Raw genomic sequence first — 14667 nt, forward strand, 5'->3', positions numbered from 1 at the left:
AGTAATAACTGGGAGCAGAGAGAAAGGAGCCCGCTTGTCATTTGTTATGTGGGAAAACGGTGGATGCAGAACCAGAGTTCCCTCCAACCTCCCTTCCTTGAGTGCTAAAGAAGGCAGAAGGATCACATCTCTACCCTGGGTCGGAGCGAGTCAGGTAGACGAGAGCAACTGTGCAGTGAAGACCCGCTTTCTACACGGACAAGTCTCCCAGCCTCCCTCCAGTCCCCCACTGTTGATATTTGGAGTGCTGGATGGCATTTGGAACCCGGTTTGTTGACGTTATTATAACAACGGTTTCAGTTTGTCTCCGCAGTTAAGATCGTGTCAGCACTTCCCTCTCTGTGTTTATTATTTTTAGCAGTTTAAAAGCTAACCAGAAAAGATGGCTTTCTGGCGGCGAGGTGACATTCCGGCTGGGCCGGGGTCTGTGGCGTCTGTGCAGCCCCGGCTGGCGGTGGAGCCGGGCCTCCTGAATGCTGTCTTTGTGCCTGCCATCGCCAGCGCCTCTGGCCTATTGTCCAGCCGCCTCGGTTGGGGTGGCGCTATCTGATTGTCGCCAGTGCTAATATTACAGAGCTCGGGGCCCTGGCCTCCCCGGGGGCCCCTCGTCTGGCTGCCACTGTCTCCCAGCCTTCCCTCCAGGGGGCCAGTCCCGGCTCTCATATCAGAAACACGATTTGTAATTTATAGAATGTTCCAGGGAGAGGAATCGGTAAGAATCGGCTAGACCTGCACTTCTCCAACTTAAAAATTTTTTTGTTTACAAAGAACACTTGAATGCAGTCTTCCAGTGAAAGGCAATTTGTAAGACACGGAAAAGTACAGCTGTTCTGCTGGGAGGAGAGAAGCCCACGCTTCTGCTCGCATGCCACCCACCCCCAGTCAAGGTGGCTTCTCAGGCCCCCAGGAAACCTGCAGCTCCTCAGAAGACTTGCCCACTGTTTTCACAGGGCAGGCCCCTCAATTTGCAGATAAGAAAGCCAAGAGGTGTTTTATAGATGCTTAAAACATGAGACATTAGTCACTTAAAAACTACACTGTATTCATCCATTTTTACCTTGTTCTGAAAAAGGCACAATGATTCTGTGATGATAGCAATCAAAATAGTGGTTACCCTGGGGAGAGACCAGCTTGGCTGGGCAGGGGCACGGGGAATTTTCTGGGGTGATAGACACGTCTGTCTTCATAGACGTGTGTGCTACATGGCACTTGTCAAAACCCGTTTCCTTTTTGCTATACGTAAAGTCTACCTCTGTTAAAAAATGAAAGCAACAAAGGAAAATGAAGCAAAAAAAAAACTAGCTGAGAGCAAAAAAATTACTGAGAACTTCCTGAAATATTGAAAATACTGATGGTCTTTCTTAAAGCCACGTGCACTCTTTGTTGAGTGGGGTTTATAGTCGTTATGCAAAGTTGGAGAAGACAAGAGGCCACGCTGCTTTTCCAGCACTTTCTTTGTTCAATAACTACCAAAACTAGAAAAAAAAAAAAAACCTCAGAGAATTTCAGACAACAGAACCCCTGAATACCTTCTGGCCCGTAATGCAGCTAAAGGAGAATGTAGGGGATTTCTAGGGGTTGAGGTTCCCAAGTACAATACTTGATTCATGCATTTCTTGGACATGGACTGTGGATAATGCTCAGGGAATTGTCCATAATTTTTTAACCTCTACTCTTTCATCTGAATTGTCTTTGGGGACCTGTGAAATGCAAGAGTCCTTCTTCTGTATCTTTTCAGAGTGGAACTTCTGGTGAGAGGTTGGAATTCTGGCCTTTAGTGACCTGAATAAAGCATCCTTTAAAATGGGCTTTTCTCCCCCAGAAATACTTGGAGCCAAGTCTATTTGAGTTTTTGTTTGTGTGTTTTAGAAAGTCTGGCAGTAACATGGAAGGTTATCATTTGGGTTGAAACGCTTGCTGGTGTCCTGGGCCCAGGAAGATATGACCCAGTGGCCAAGCCTGCCCGTTAGAGCTTGATGAGAAAGCTGGACTGAGAAGAGCCAGGAGGTTTTAAACAGTGTCGGGTGATGGTAAGAGAGGGCCACGGGAGGCAGAGGCAGCAAGGATTTAAAGGCACAGCGTAGTTCCTGGTCCCCCGGTACACCCAAATCCACAGGTGCCCAATGCTCCCAAGTCGACACGATGATGTAGTACAGTCGACCCTCCTCATCCCTGGGCTCCGCGTCTGTGGGTTCAGCCAATCTCAGGGTGGTCCAGAGGGTGCATTGTGTCCAGTGTTCTTGCCTCCGAGGCCGTGTGGCTTTCTTCAGGAAAAAAGCAAACTGCTCCTTCAGTGATTTCCCAGCAAAGGGCCATGATCTAGTTCATTCACAAGATGTATCCGCAGGACCCAAAATTTAGTTCACTCTTGAAGTTATGGCAAAGCTGAATCATTCGTCAAAGAACATTTAAAATAACATTTGAAAAACCTACACATACTGCACTCTGCCTGCACGGACACGCAAATGTTCTCATCAAATCAAATTTAATTCAGCAAGATTTGTATCCAGCCAATTTAGGTTAATGTGCATAAGAGCAGAAATGAAATTGCAGGATGGAAGAGTCTGAGCAGAATTTGCTTCTTTGCAATTCAGTGCCATTTAAAAGGAACTGTTTCTTCAAGTCATTCATTATGAGTTAATTTATCCAAATGGCAAATACCAAGAATTGTGTGACTTCTCCATTCCAGGGACTTGGGACAAGTGATTCCCCCAGGGCCAACGTTCTTGAAATCTTTGTGTGTGTATGTATGTATGCATTTATCTACAGGGAAAGGGGTGTTTGGAAAATGCAACATATGTTTACTCAGATTTCAGTTATGCATAAAATATCAATAACTGAAGTCCAGTTGGTTGATATTTTTTCCCTCTGACTTTTGAAACTTAGCAACCTGAACCTTTTCGACCCCTAAATTGCTGACAAGGGCTGTGAACAAGTGGGAACACATCCTGGTTTGAATTTTATCTCCTTCTCCCTCCCTCAGTTATTGTCTCTATTGATGCTTTGGGGCCAATAACAACCAAGAAACTGGGTGAAAGAAAAACAGCAAAGCCTTTAACGTGCATATTCTTCTTCTCAGTTTCCAGACAAGGTAACTGAGCGGGAGGAATAAGGAACAGGGCCTGAGGATGTCGTAGCGGTCAGGCTGGGTGCGAATGCAAACCTTTCTATCTGTAAGCTCTTGTCCCAAGACGATCTGGTACTCTGTGACAAAACAGATGGGCGGAATGGATTGGAAAATGAGAGGGACGTTCAACAGGGAAATGACATATGTATACCCATGGCCGGTTGGTGTTGATGTGTGGCAGAAACCAACACCATCTTGTAAAGCAATTATCCTCCAATTAAAAAATGAATAAAATTTTAAAAGAAGAATAAAAAACTGATCATCATATTACACTGGCCAGAGCAGAGAAATAGCTAGAATTGGAGAGAGAACAAACTACTATGTTGGGCCTGCCTTTTGCCAAAAATCTTAAATAACAGTAAAAAAACACAAAATTTATTTTTCTCTCCAGGGCAGTTGGGGGTGGTTCTGTCCATCAGGGACTCAGGTACCTTCTATCTTTCTGAATTTCTGTTCTCAAGCATATGACTTTATCTTCAGGGTTACCTCCTGGGTGATCATAGCTGCTAGACTTCTAGCCCTCCCACATAAATTCAAGGCAGCAGGGAAGATGGGAAGAGTGGGGCAAAAGGCACCCATTTACAGCTGGTTTCACTCTCTAGGAGACTTTCTCTGAATTACCCCTCATGGTTTCTGCCTGCAGTCTCATCTACTAACTCCTGGTTGCAAAAGAATCTGAAAAATGGAGCTGGAAAACGTACTTTGCATCCACAAGTGAGATCTGGTCATAATGGAATGGAGGCACCTAGAAGATTGGTCACAATCAGGCAGCTGTTGAAGGCTTTTCCGTTTTGGAGAGGCACAGTCAGGGTGGTGCTTTGGAGGAGCTGATTTTGCAGCCAGCTGGAAGCAGTGGAGGCCTCCAGTCTGTAGTGATGAGCTTTGTGTTACTAAGGTGGCATTAGGGTCAGGAGAGACCGGTGTGATGGACTTTGTGAAGAATGCACTGACCAAGGAGAATTTATTAATTTATTAGCCATGCAGTTCAAAACTGCATTTCAACAAACACATACACACACATGTTTGTGAGGTGTGTGGATGTGTATAAAAATACATTATATACATATTCATATGCCTGTACACATATGAATATGTGTGTGTGTACATTGCTGCTGCTGCTGAGTCACTCAGTCGTGTCTGACTGTGACCCCATGGACTGTAGCCCCCCAGGCTCCTCTGTCCATGGGATTCTCCAGGAAAGAATGCTGGAGTGGGTCCCATGCCCTCCTCCAGGGGGGTCTTCCTGACCCAGGGATCAAACTCGGGTCTCCTGCACTGCAGGCAGATTCTTTACCCTTGAGCCACCAGGGAAGCCCATGTATGTGCATATATATGAATAAATATATATGTGTGCGTATATACTATATACACACACACATACACATATATATATATGAATGGAAACCCAGGAAAGACATTTAGCTAAATTTCCAGGAAACAGGATCTGGATAAACAAAAACAAATCTCATGGTGTTTTTACATATGGATCATTGGCTGGGAATGTAGTGATGCAGTCTATGGGCAATAGGTAAATAATGCACAGATGAATAACGTACGCATACGCACAACACAAACTGCATAAAACTTTTTGAGGGCCCCTCCCACCAACTGCAATGATTTTCAAACTTTGGCATCTCTAAACAAAGAAAAAGGAAAAATAAAAAGGAGCTAAACTGTAGACTTTTAAAGGAACTAAGCGGTGAAGGCGTTGTAAATATCACTAAGAAGGGGTCATAAGAAATCAAGCTGGGGGAAACGGGAAAATCGAGGTTGAAAAGGAAACCAGATTTTCTTTCTTTGTCTCTGTCTCTCTCCTCTCACTCACTCTTCTTTCTTTAACTTTAGGAGGAGAAGGATCATACATTTGTAACTGTACAGACTTTTCATTGTGCTGTGCTAAGTCACTTTAGTCGTGTCTGACTGTTTGCGACCCTCTGGACTGTAGCCCTCCAGGCTCCTCCGTCCATGGGATTCTCCAGGCAAGAATACAGGAGTGGGCTGCCATGCTCTCCTCCAGGGGGTCTTCCCGACCCAGGGACTGAACCCTCATGTCTTACCTCTCTTACGTTTCCTGCATTGGCAGGTGGGTTCTTTACCACTAGCGGCCCCGGGGACGCCCCAAGAGCTCTTCCCAGTGAGAAGGAAGTTCAGCTCCATGCCATCACCACATCCATTGTTAAGCCAGGGGGCAGCAGGTCATGTCTTGCCATTTTGCAGATATCGAAATCAAAGCCCGTCTGTGGTGCTGGTAGGATGTAGCCGGGTGTTTTGGAACTCTTTGCGTCCACGGGACATGCTACACCCACACCCACACACTCACCTTGTGCGGGTGACACACCAGGCCGGGCACGGTGACCGAGTTCGTCAGTGCCTCTGTCTTGGTCCTGCCCGTTTGACAGCTTTGACTGCAAGGCAACGTGCGTTTTCATTTTCGCTTTTAAAATCAGCTGAACAAGCAGAACGTGATTTTCTGATTCACAGCCCTCTCCCCTGACCCCCTGCTGCACCGCCCAGTGGCATCATGCGAAGCTAGCCCAAGGCCTGCTTCTTCCCACCACCCAGTGGAGAGGAGCTGGGCTGACGGGGCCCTGGCTGCCTGCTGCTCCCTGTCTCTTCGCAGGAAGCCTGTCGAGGCAAGCGCTGTAATTTCTGCTGTAATGTCCTGGACAGAGTCTCTCATTAAGATGTAAATGCCTGTGCACTTACGTAGTAAAAGTACAAAATCATGCATGGGAAGAAGACGCCAACTGTAAAATAGTGGCTAGCTTGGTGAAGCGGGGGAGGGGAGGGGAGGGGTGGGGGGAGAGACAGGGAGATAGGTTGCTGTGTTTCCTTGTTTTATTTCTTATAAAGAGAGAGGTGGAGCTAATAGAGCAAGGCTGAATGGTGGACCCTTGTGTGTCTGTAATATTGTTTCATATCCCTTTTAAAAACACTGTTTCCTTGATGCCAGAGCACAGTTGATTAACAATGTTGTGTTAATTTCAGGTGTACAGCAAAGTGACTCAGTCATACATGTCTATTCTTTTCCAAATTCTTTTCCCATTTAGATTATTCTAGAATAGTAAACAGATTTCCTACGCTGTACAGTAAGTTACCTATTTTATGTATTGTAGTGGGGACATGTTAACTCATCTTCCTGATTTATCCCTCCCCTCCCCACCTTTCCCCTTTGGTAACTGTGCGTCTGTTCTCTAAGTTTCTGAGTCTGTTTCTGTTTTGCATCGTATTTTTTTTTTATTTCTTTTTTTTTTAATTTATTTTATTTTTTAACTTTACAATATTGTATTGGTTTTGCTGCATCGTATTTTAGATTCCACATAAATGCAATGTCATGACGTTTGCCTTTCTCTGTCTGACTTACTTCACTTCGTATGATAATCTCCATATCCATGGAGGTCCATCCATGTGGCTGCAAATGGCGCTCTTTCATTGTTTTAATGGCCGAGTAATATTCCATTGTGTGTATATATATCACTATATATGTATATATACATGAAATATTTCATTGTGTATATGTGTGAATATGTGCAATATTTCATAATTTTAAAAAATTTCTTCAAATTAAGCAAATGCCCCTCCTGTTGGACAAAGTGAGTGGAGGCCTTGACATTCTTTTCTCCGTCCATAGCAGTCTACTTGCAATCGCATATACTGTGTCTCTGTGTCTCTACTGTGAGGCTTCCTTCCAGCCCTGCTGTTCCCCCTCCCCTCTAGTAACGTCTCCTCACCCTTCCACGCTCACTGAACGCATCACATCCTCTAGCAAGCTTCACCTGACTCTTTTGCCCAAGTGCATAGCTGGGTTTGGAGGTTCTGCTCGTGTCTCAAAGAAAATCTTGCCTCTTTGTATAATGACATCCATCACACTGCTCTGTTAACCAAAGGCTTGTTTCTCTGAGGGCCAGGACCGTCACCTCTGGCTTAACTGCAGTATGTCACTGGGAACCATTTACACAGTGTCCAACCTGCAGAACTGTACACATCAGTCCTGCCTCCTTCCCGTCAGAGAGAGAGAGATTCTCTTGATACCTCTATGCAGAATACCTGACCTAATTCACAGGCTGGAGTAGACACATATTCACAGAGCGAACACTTGTTTAATGAATGAAAAAGCGAGCAGCCAGCCAAACTTGAGTTTCTTCAATGAAGACTTCTCCAGACAAGTGGTTCTCAGAGTGTGGCCCTTAGACAGACAGCATCCACGTCACCTGGAAACTTGTTAAAATACAGATTCTCAGGCCCCACCCCAGACCGACCAACTCAAAACCTTGGGTGGTGGAAACCCTGGAAACTTTAACAAGCCATCCAGATGACTGATGCATGCTTAACTTTGAGATACACTAACTCAGGCTGATCAACACTAAAAGCAAAGATTTTATCTTGTGCCAATTGAGTCTGAAAAGGGAAAGAGACGTTGTCTGGTGAGCAGTATAGGTTGTGGGGTGGTGGTGGGGGCAAGCAGAGACAATGGCATAGATGAAGGCAGGGAGGTGTGGTGTGTAATTCACAGGGAAATTATGATGGACAGAGTGAAGAGTTTAGACTGGCAGGACATGACAGCTGATGATCAGGGATCAGCTCACACAAGTCTGCCTCTACGGCGCTTGGATTCTAACCTGACAGCAGTAGGGGCCACTTGGAAATGTAAATGAAGTAGTGATTTGACCCAGTTTAGTATTTTAGAAGGAGCCCTGTGGTAATGAAGGGGCGGATGAGGTGGAACTGAGATTGGCTATCGAGGGCCAGGCAAGCAGCTGTTACTCAGCTTAGGTGTAAAATGGTGAGAGCTGAGCGAAGACCATTCTGGTGGAAATGGAGAGGAAGGGATGGATTCAGGAAATATTACAAAAGTAGCGTTGATGAGACACGGGAATGATGGAATTCAGGAAGCAAGAGAGAAGCTGTGAGGATGGGTCTGTGTCTTAGGCACAGATATACATTGGTACCATTCGCTGAAACAGAAGGCGAGCTTTGGGGATTGGTATTGTGGCTGCAGGAAATCAGTTTGGACATTTGGACTCGGAGGTGTTTATGGAACATTCATATGGAGGCTTCAAATGCCCGCAGATGTATGCTGGGCCAGAAACCAGTTTGGAGGTTACCTAGGTATTAATCATTTACATGTCATGGTAAATATACCTTCCCACAGATGTTGTCTTAACATTTGACAAAATGTTGTGTTGTTTTATGCTTCCACGAAGAGAGTCCAGTTCATCACATCTTTACTGACTATTTAATCTTCACACATTGGATTTCCCTAGAGTGAGGTTACTTTAATGTATACTTTTTCAATTCCTTGTAAGACTGGATATATTTCACTTTTATTGACTTTCATGCCAAGATTTCTGTTCATGCCATTTGCCCATTTTCTGTAAGATACTGATGTTTTTAACCAGTTTCCAAAAATGCTTCTCCCTATTAAGGATATCTCTCAGCTCATCTCATGTGTCACAAATGTTTTTCCCGTTTTTCCTTTGCCTTTGCTTTACTAGCAGATGGCTGTTCCCTCTTCCTGGAACGCCTCATCCACCCCCAGGACACTCACTGGGCTCATTCCCGTACCTCTTGAAAGTCTTTATTTGAATCTTCTCCTTCACTGATGTCTGGCCACCCTGTTTAATACTTCAGCCACCCAACAAGCACAGCCCTTCTAATCCTCTCTCTTATCCCTCCTTTCCTTCCATAGCACTCTTCATCTTTACCCATGCTAAGTGTTGAGAATGTGCTTCGTTAAACATCAGCCTCTCTCCACTAGAGTGTAGACTCCTTGACAGCAAGGCTGTACAGACCTTTATCTGTTAGATAAATGCATGGATGGATGGATGGATATGTAGGTAGGTAGATAGACAGATAATTACCGAAACCTAAATTATACCTGGAATATAGTAGATGCTTAGTAATATCTATTGAATGAGTATGGGTTGCTCTTATATTTTTATCTGTTGTCCTAGGGTTTCAAAATTTAATTCATATAAGTTTATCCTTATATGAACATATCTTTATATGAACATATCTTTATATGAACATATCTTTATATGAATATCCTTTCCTTTGTAGTCTCTTTCATTATTTTCATGTTCATTTTTCCCAAGCCAGGATCCACTAAATACTCAACTTGAAATGTTTATTTTATTAAATTTTATTTAATATTTTCTCGAATTTTTTAAGTTTCCTTAAAAGGATTACTTTCTAAATCCATCCTGCCTTCTCTAGAGTACATAGTGTGAGATGCAGCTCTAACTCGTTATGTTTCCCCAAACTGTCAATTTTATCTTATTTTTTAAACTACAGCATCACTCTGCCATTAGTTTATACATCTATCTTTTAAAAATTCTATTTTAAATTCATACAATAGCATCTGATTAAAACCTAGAATAGTTTGATGGGAATTAGACCATTCCATTAGCTACTGATGGATGTTTTAAACCTTTATCTTTAAGATTTACCAACAGTTTTTATAATAAGTTTTTGGTTGAACTAGGTGCAAAATTCAAAATCCATAAATATATTCATTAGAATCAGTAAAATGAGAGGGTTCTTCAACCTTTATTTGAAAGAACAAAAATTCATCCAAAATGTACAAATTACCTGTTTGTGTTAAACACAGTTTTTGTGATTGTTGATTTCTGTGTTGTGTCAACTTATTTCATGAATACCCTTAAGACCATGTTGATTAGACAGCTTTTTCTTGAGATGTTTGGAGATCATACCAAGACACAATAATTTCTGGTTTGGAACTGTGCTTTCTGCTAATAATAGGTGGAACAGCTAGTTTCCACGGCCCTTTGGGAAAATATGTTGTAAAATATGTATTAAGCTTTTCTCTATGCAAAACACCATGCTATGCCAATGGAAGGTACAGAAAGTACTGCCAATATGCTTCCTCAAAGAAACGTAAAGTTAATTGGGAAGTCAACATACAGATCAGAAAAGGGAAACGGTAATTTTAGTTAGTCAGTATTTATGCTTTTGCTGAAATGATTCATAATTCATGAAAGAAGAGGAAGAAATGATCGTAGTTGCAGTGACCTATGAAACCTTTACTGAAGGGACTAGAATTTGAATCGGGCCCAGAAGAGTAAGCAGAATCTGACTGGGAGAAAGGGAGAGCAGGCTTCATAGTTCTAAGCTCTATTTCCAACATTTAACGGTTGGCTTTGTTTTGTTTTTTCCACGTCTCCATTGTTGTTGCACTTTCATTTCTAGACCGTTGTATTATGCCTTAATATGTGTCTGAACAGTTTTTCAGTGCTGTTTCAAACATTTTCTATACTCACCTAACACTGAAGTTGAATCGATGGGGAAAATCTAGTAAAGACAGTTATATTTAGTTGTTGTTTTGCCGATCAATCACATCCAACTCTTTGCAACCCCATGGACTGTAGTCTGCCAGACTCCTCTGTCCGTGGGATTTTCTAGGCAAGAATACTGGAGTGAGTTGCTGTTTCGTTCTCCAGGGGATCTTCCAGATCTAGGGATCGAGCCCGTGTCTCCTGCATTGCAGGCAGATTCTTCACCACTGAGCCACCAGGGAAGCCAGTCATATTTAGACTGGTACCAAAAGATAGCACCAAGCATGCTCCCTGCTCTGTTAAAACCAGTTAATGAAGGATGGGCCAGTCTGATAGGATGGGCCTATCAGAATTCGTCTGATAGACTAAGTATGTGACTTCTTTCTCTTCTACTGCTTCATATTATGGCCTGAAAGAGAATCAAAGGCAGACAGCCATTGATTGGTTAAAATGGTTAAAACCATTATTAATTGGCAATTAATGGAGGATGGGCCAGTCACCTTGATTTTCAGTGTTGTTTTTCCTTTGAGAGGAAGCACTTGGTGAGATAGGTATCATGCCAAGTTTAAGTTATTTAGTGATAACCTGTCACAAGAAGCAGTGGTGAGCTGTTTATCTCACATAATCTAGAGAACTTCATTTAGTAAGGAGCCTAATATTTTTCTCTCAGGAAATCTTTTATGATAGTGATTAATAAATTAATAAATAACAGTCCATCTAAAGGAAATCAGTCCTGAATATTCACTGGAAGGACTGATGTTGAAGCTGAAACTCCAATACTTTGGCCACTTGATGCAAAGAGCTGACTCATTTGAAAGGACCCTGATGCCGGGCAAGATTGAAGGTAGGAGGAGAAGGGGACGACAGAGGATGAGTTGGTTGGATGGCATCACCGACTCAATGGACATGAGTTTGAGCACGCTCCGGGAGTTGGTGATGGACAGGGAGGCCTGGCATGCTGTAGTCCATGGGGTCGCAAAGAGTCAGACACAACTGAGCGACTGAACTGAAAACTGAATAAATAACAGAATTGCTCTGATAGACTAAGTATGTGACTTCTTTCTCGTCTGCTGCTTCGTGTTATGGCCTGAAAGAGACTCAAAGGCAGACAGCCAAAAACTGGAAGCAGGAGTTGACTCCACAGTCTGAAGACACAGACCGTGGCTAAATCAGAACTTGCTGCAATTATTCATTTTACTCATCTCATCCAGATGTCCTCCTTTAATACAAAAAACTATTATACGTATCTTGCATTTTTCATTTAATCAGAAATACTTTAAGACATATTTTGCAGCAAGGTAGAGGTAGCATTGGAATATGCTTATTCTAAGAGTGCTAACCTACTTGATTTTCTGGTAATTTCCGAGAGTCAGAGACAGAAAGTCTGACCTATTGCACTTAGCAACCAGTAGAGACCTTCCGTTTTCTCGTTTAAGCTTGGCCTCAGTTTGTTTGAATCTTGGATCTCTGGGCTTCCAGAAATGGCCATCTTAGTAAATGATATGGTTCATATTTTCATTTCATATTTTGTTAATGAAAAGCAATTGTTTTCTGCTTTAAAAGTCAAAGCTGGTAGGAGCTGAAGGTGAAAAGCTAACCCACATACAGTGCTCTGCATATGGAGCACGCATGCCATGTGCGTGTCAAGTCCCTTCAGTCATATCTGACTCTGCAGCCCCGGGACTGTAGCCTGCCAGGCTCCTCTGTCCATGGAATTCTCCAGGCAAGAATACTGGAGTGGGTTGCCATGCCCTCCTTCAGGCGGTCTTCCCGACCCAGTGATCGAATCTGCGTGTCTTACATCCCCTCCATTGGCAGGCAGATTCTTTACCATTAGCGCCACCTGAGAAACCCATGCGTATCATATTTCACGATTTAAAAAGAGGTAGAGCAGAAGAAATAACTGTAAGAAGATGGGAAAATGATATCTAGTAACAACTAGCAACAGAATTCCTCTAAGGAAAGGAACTGTATTTACTTGGGAAATTTGACCAGTGTGCTTGGAGGTGGAAAAAATAAATCTGCAAGGAATCTGGCTGAGAGTGAAACTGTTTTGCTGGAGGTGAGGGGAGGTTTGCGCCATTACTCCAGAGAAGAGAGGGAGATAGAGGTGGAGTCAGAGGTGGACTTGGGGGTGAAGCTCAAGGTGGAGGGAGACAGAGGGACAGAAGGAGAGAGAGGAGATGAGTGAATGAGTGAGCAATGGTGGGCAGAGCAGCAGAGAGCTGACAGAGGCTCTCAGGCAGTGATTCCAAGGCCAGGGGAGCCTGGCGAGCTACGGTCCATGGGGTCACAGAGAGTGGGACGTGATCGAGCGATAGGGCACACACACACACACACACACACACACTCACAAGGTCGTGAAGTGACTCCTTCACCCTGACACACACACACACACACACACACTCAAGGTCGTGGAGTGACCCCTTCAACCTGAGATCCTCAGCAAAGAAGCGCAAATGTTTGGTGCTTCTAGATCTGTTCTAGAAAGAACCCACTTCTGACTCAGGTCCTGGGATGAAGCTGAGGCTGCTCAGGTGCCCACACGTGCCTGAGGGGCAGATGGTAGCAATCTTTCAGAATGGGGCTTCAGGCCAAGGGGGAAGGTGGCGGGGCGGGGGGCTGGTCTTTCATCAACCGATGCTGCCTGTGGCAGGGGTGCGTCTCAAGGTTTATCATGCGATCAACTGGAAGCCTTGTTCAAAATGCTGGTTCTGAATCAGGGCCTGAGCTGCTGGATTCCTGGCAAAACTCCTGAGATAAGCTTGTGATGCCGGTCATCGCACCACACTCAGAGTAGCGAAGTGGCTCCAGGACCAGATTCCCCAGTTCAAATCCCAGTTTTGCCATGTATTTACCATGTGACTGTGAGGAAATGATTTCACTTTTGCCTGTTTTCTCAACCGTACCATGGAGACGATACCCCAGAGGGTTGCTGTGAAGATTAAAGGAGTGAATACATGTAAAGTGCCTGACGGCTGAAGAGCTGTATTAGTGTTCACTTCGGCCAAAGTCCCCTCCCACTCAGGCTGCCGCATAACTGTGAGCAGAGTCCCCTGTGCTGAACAGTGGGTCCTCGTTGGTCACCCATGTTAAATGTGGCATGTGTACATGGCCATCCCAGACTCCCTCACGTGCTCACTTGGAAATGAAACCAATCGTACAAAGAGTTAAGAATTTAAGACTCAGTCTGTGACCACAGTGTCAGCGTGGACTTGAATGTGAAGCAAAGGTGAGTTCAAGTCCCACCTCCGTGACCCAGATCATTCACTCCCTTCTGCTCTTGCAGTAAAATAGCTTAAATTCCAAAACTTGCTGAGAAGTTAGTTAGGCAGACATGCATACTAATTTTTCCCCCTAAAAGTTTACACTATGTAAGTATGTGTACTGTGGGGACACAGAGGCCAGCATTCCCATCCAGGGAATGCCTCTGTTCTCCACTGTGTTTTATAGGTACCTCTGCTTAAAAGCATATTATGTTGTAAATACCAAGTTAGATGCCCATCCCCCACCCCCACCCCCACCCCCACTCATTTGAGGCTAAAATTCATTCCTCTTCTCCCCCCTCCCAGCACGTGGTGTGTGTGAACATTCAGTTAACATAGTGTAAACTCATCTGCCTGCAGTCAAGAGACAGAAAAGTCATACATTGAAAGAAATCACATATTCATTTCATTTTGACTTTCGCTGAGTACACCGAGGAATTTATTATCAGCATCAATTACATAGCTGTACACGTACTTACTTGGTTTGAGAAGCAATGGGTATGATGGAAGGATCCTTGATCCTGCTATGAATATAAATTATTTTTTCATACTTATCAGATATGGAATGAGAGAATTGTGTTCCACTTTAAGCAAACCTTACATGGGAGCGTGTTGTATTTACAGAACAGATAAATTGAAGAGCAAATATTTATTTAGCAAAATTCTTCTTTGCATAAGGATTCAAGATAACTGTTTTATGTAACTAGTCACTGAGTAAACTTAGATGTGTTTTGCATCCAACATTATTAGCCATCCAGCTGAGGCGTCAAGGGGGCTCATTTGTAGAGATATTCTAGGAAGGCAGGAGCTAAAGGTGCATTTGACAGAACGGCTAGATAGTAACTTGATCCACTGCAAGATTCTAATGTGGCTTGGTGATAGACTCTCACATTTAATTTCTAAATCCCCCTACTTTGATGAATTTCTGCAGCTGGTACTATGACTGCTGGAGTATCCTAACAGAGGTTCTCAAGAGAAC

The 14667-nt window shown here is 43.7% G+C and overlaps 1 protein-coding gene across 8 annotated transcripts in view; it reads left to right on the forward strand.

Annotated features, from left to right (window-relative positions):
* Positions 1 to 14667, forward strand: part of THRB (thyroid hormone receptor beta) — a 437396-nt gene that overhangs the window by 187871 nt on the left and 234858 nt on the right. The window lies entirely within an intron of this gene.

Source organism: Bos indicus x Bos taurus, chromosome 27, assembly GCF_003369695.1.
Source record: "Bos indicus x Bos taurus breed Angus x Brahman F1 hybrid chromosome 27, Bos_hybrid_MaternalHap_v2.0, whole genome shotgun sequence".
NCBI lineage: Eukaryota > Metazoa > Chordata > Mammalia > Artiodactyla > Bovidae > Bos > Bos indicus x Bos taurus.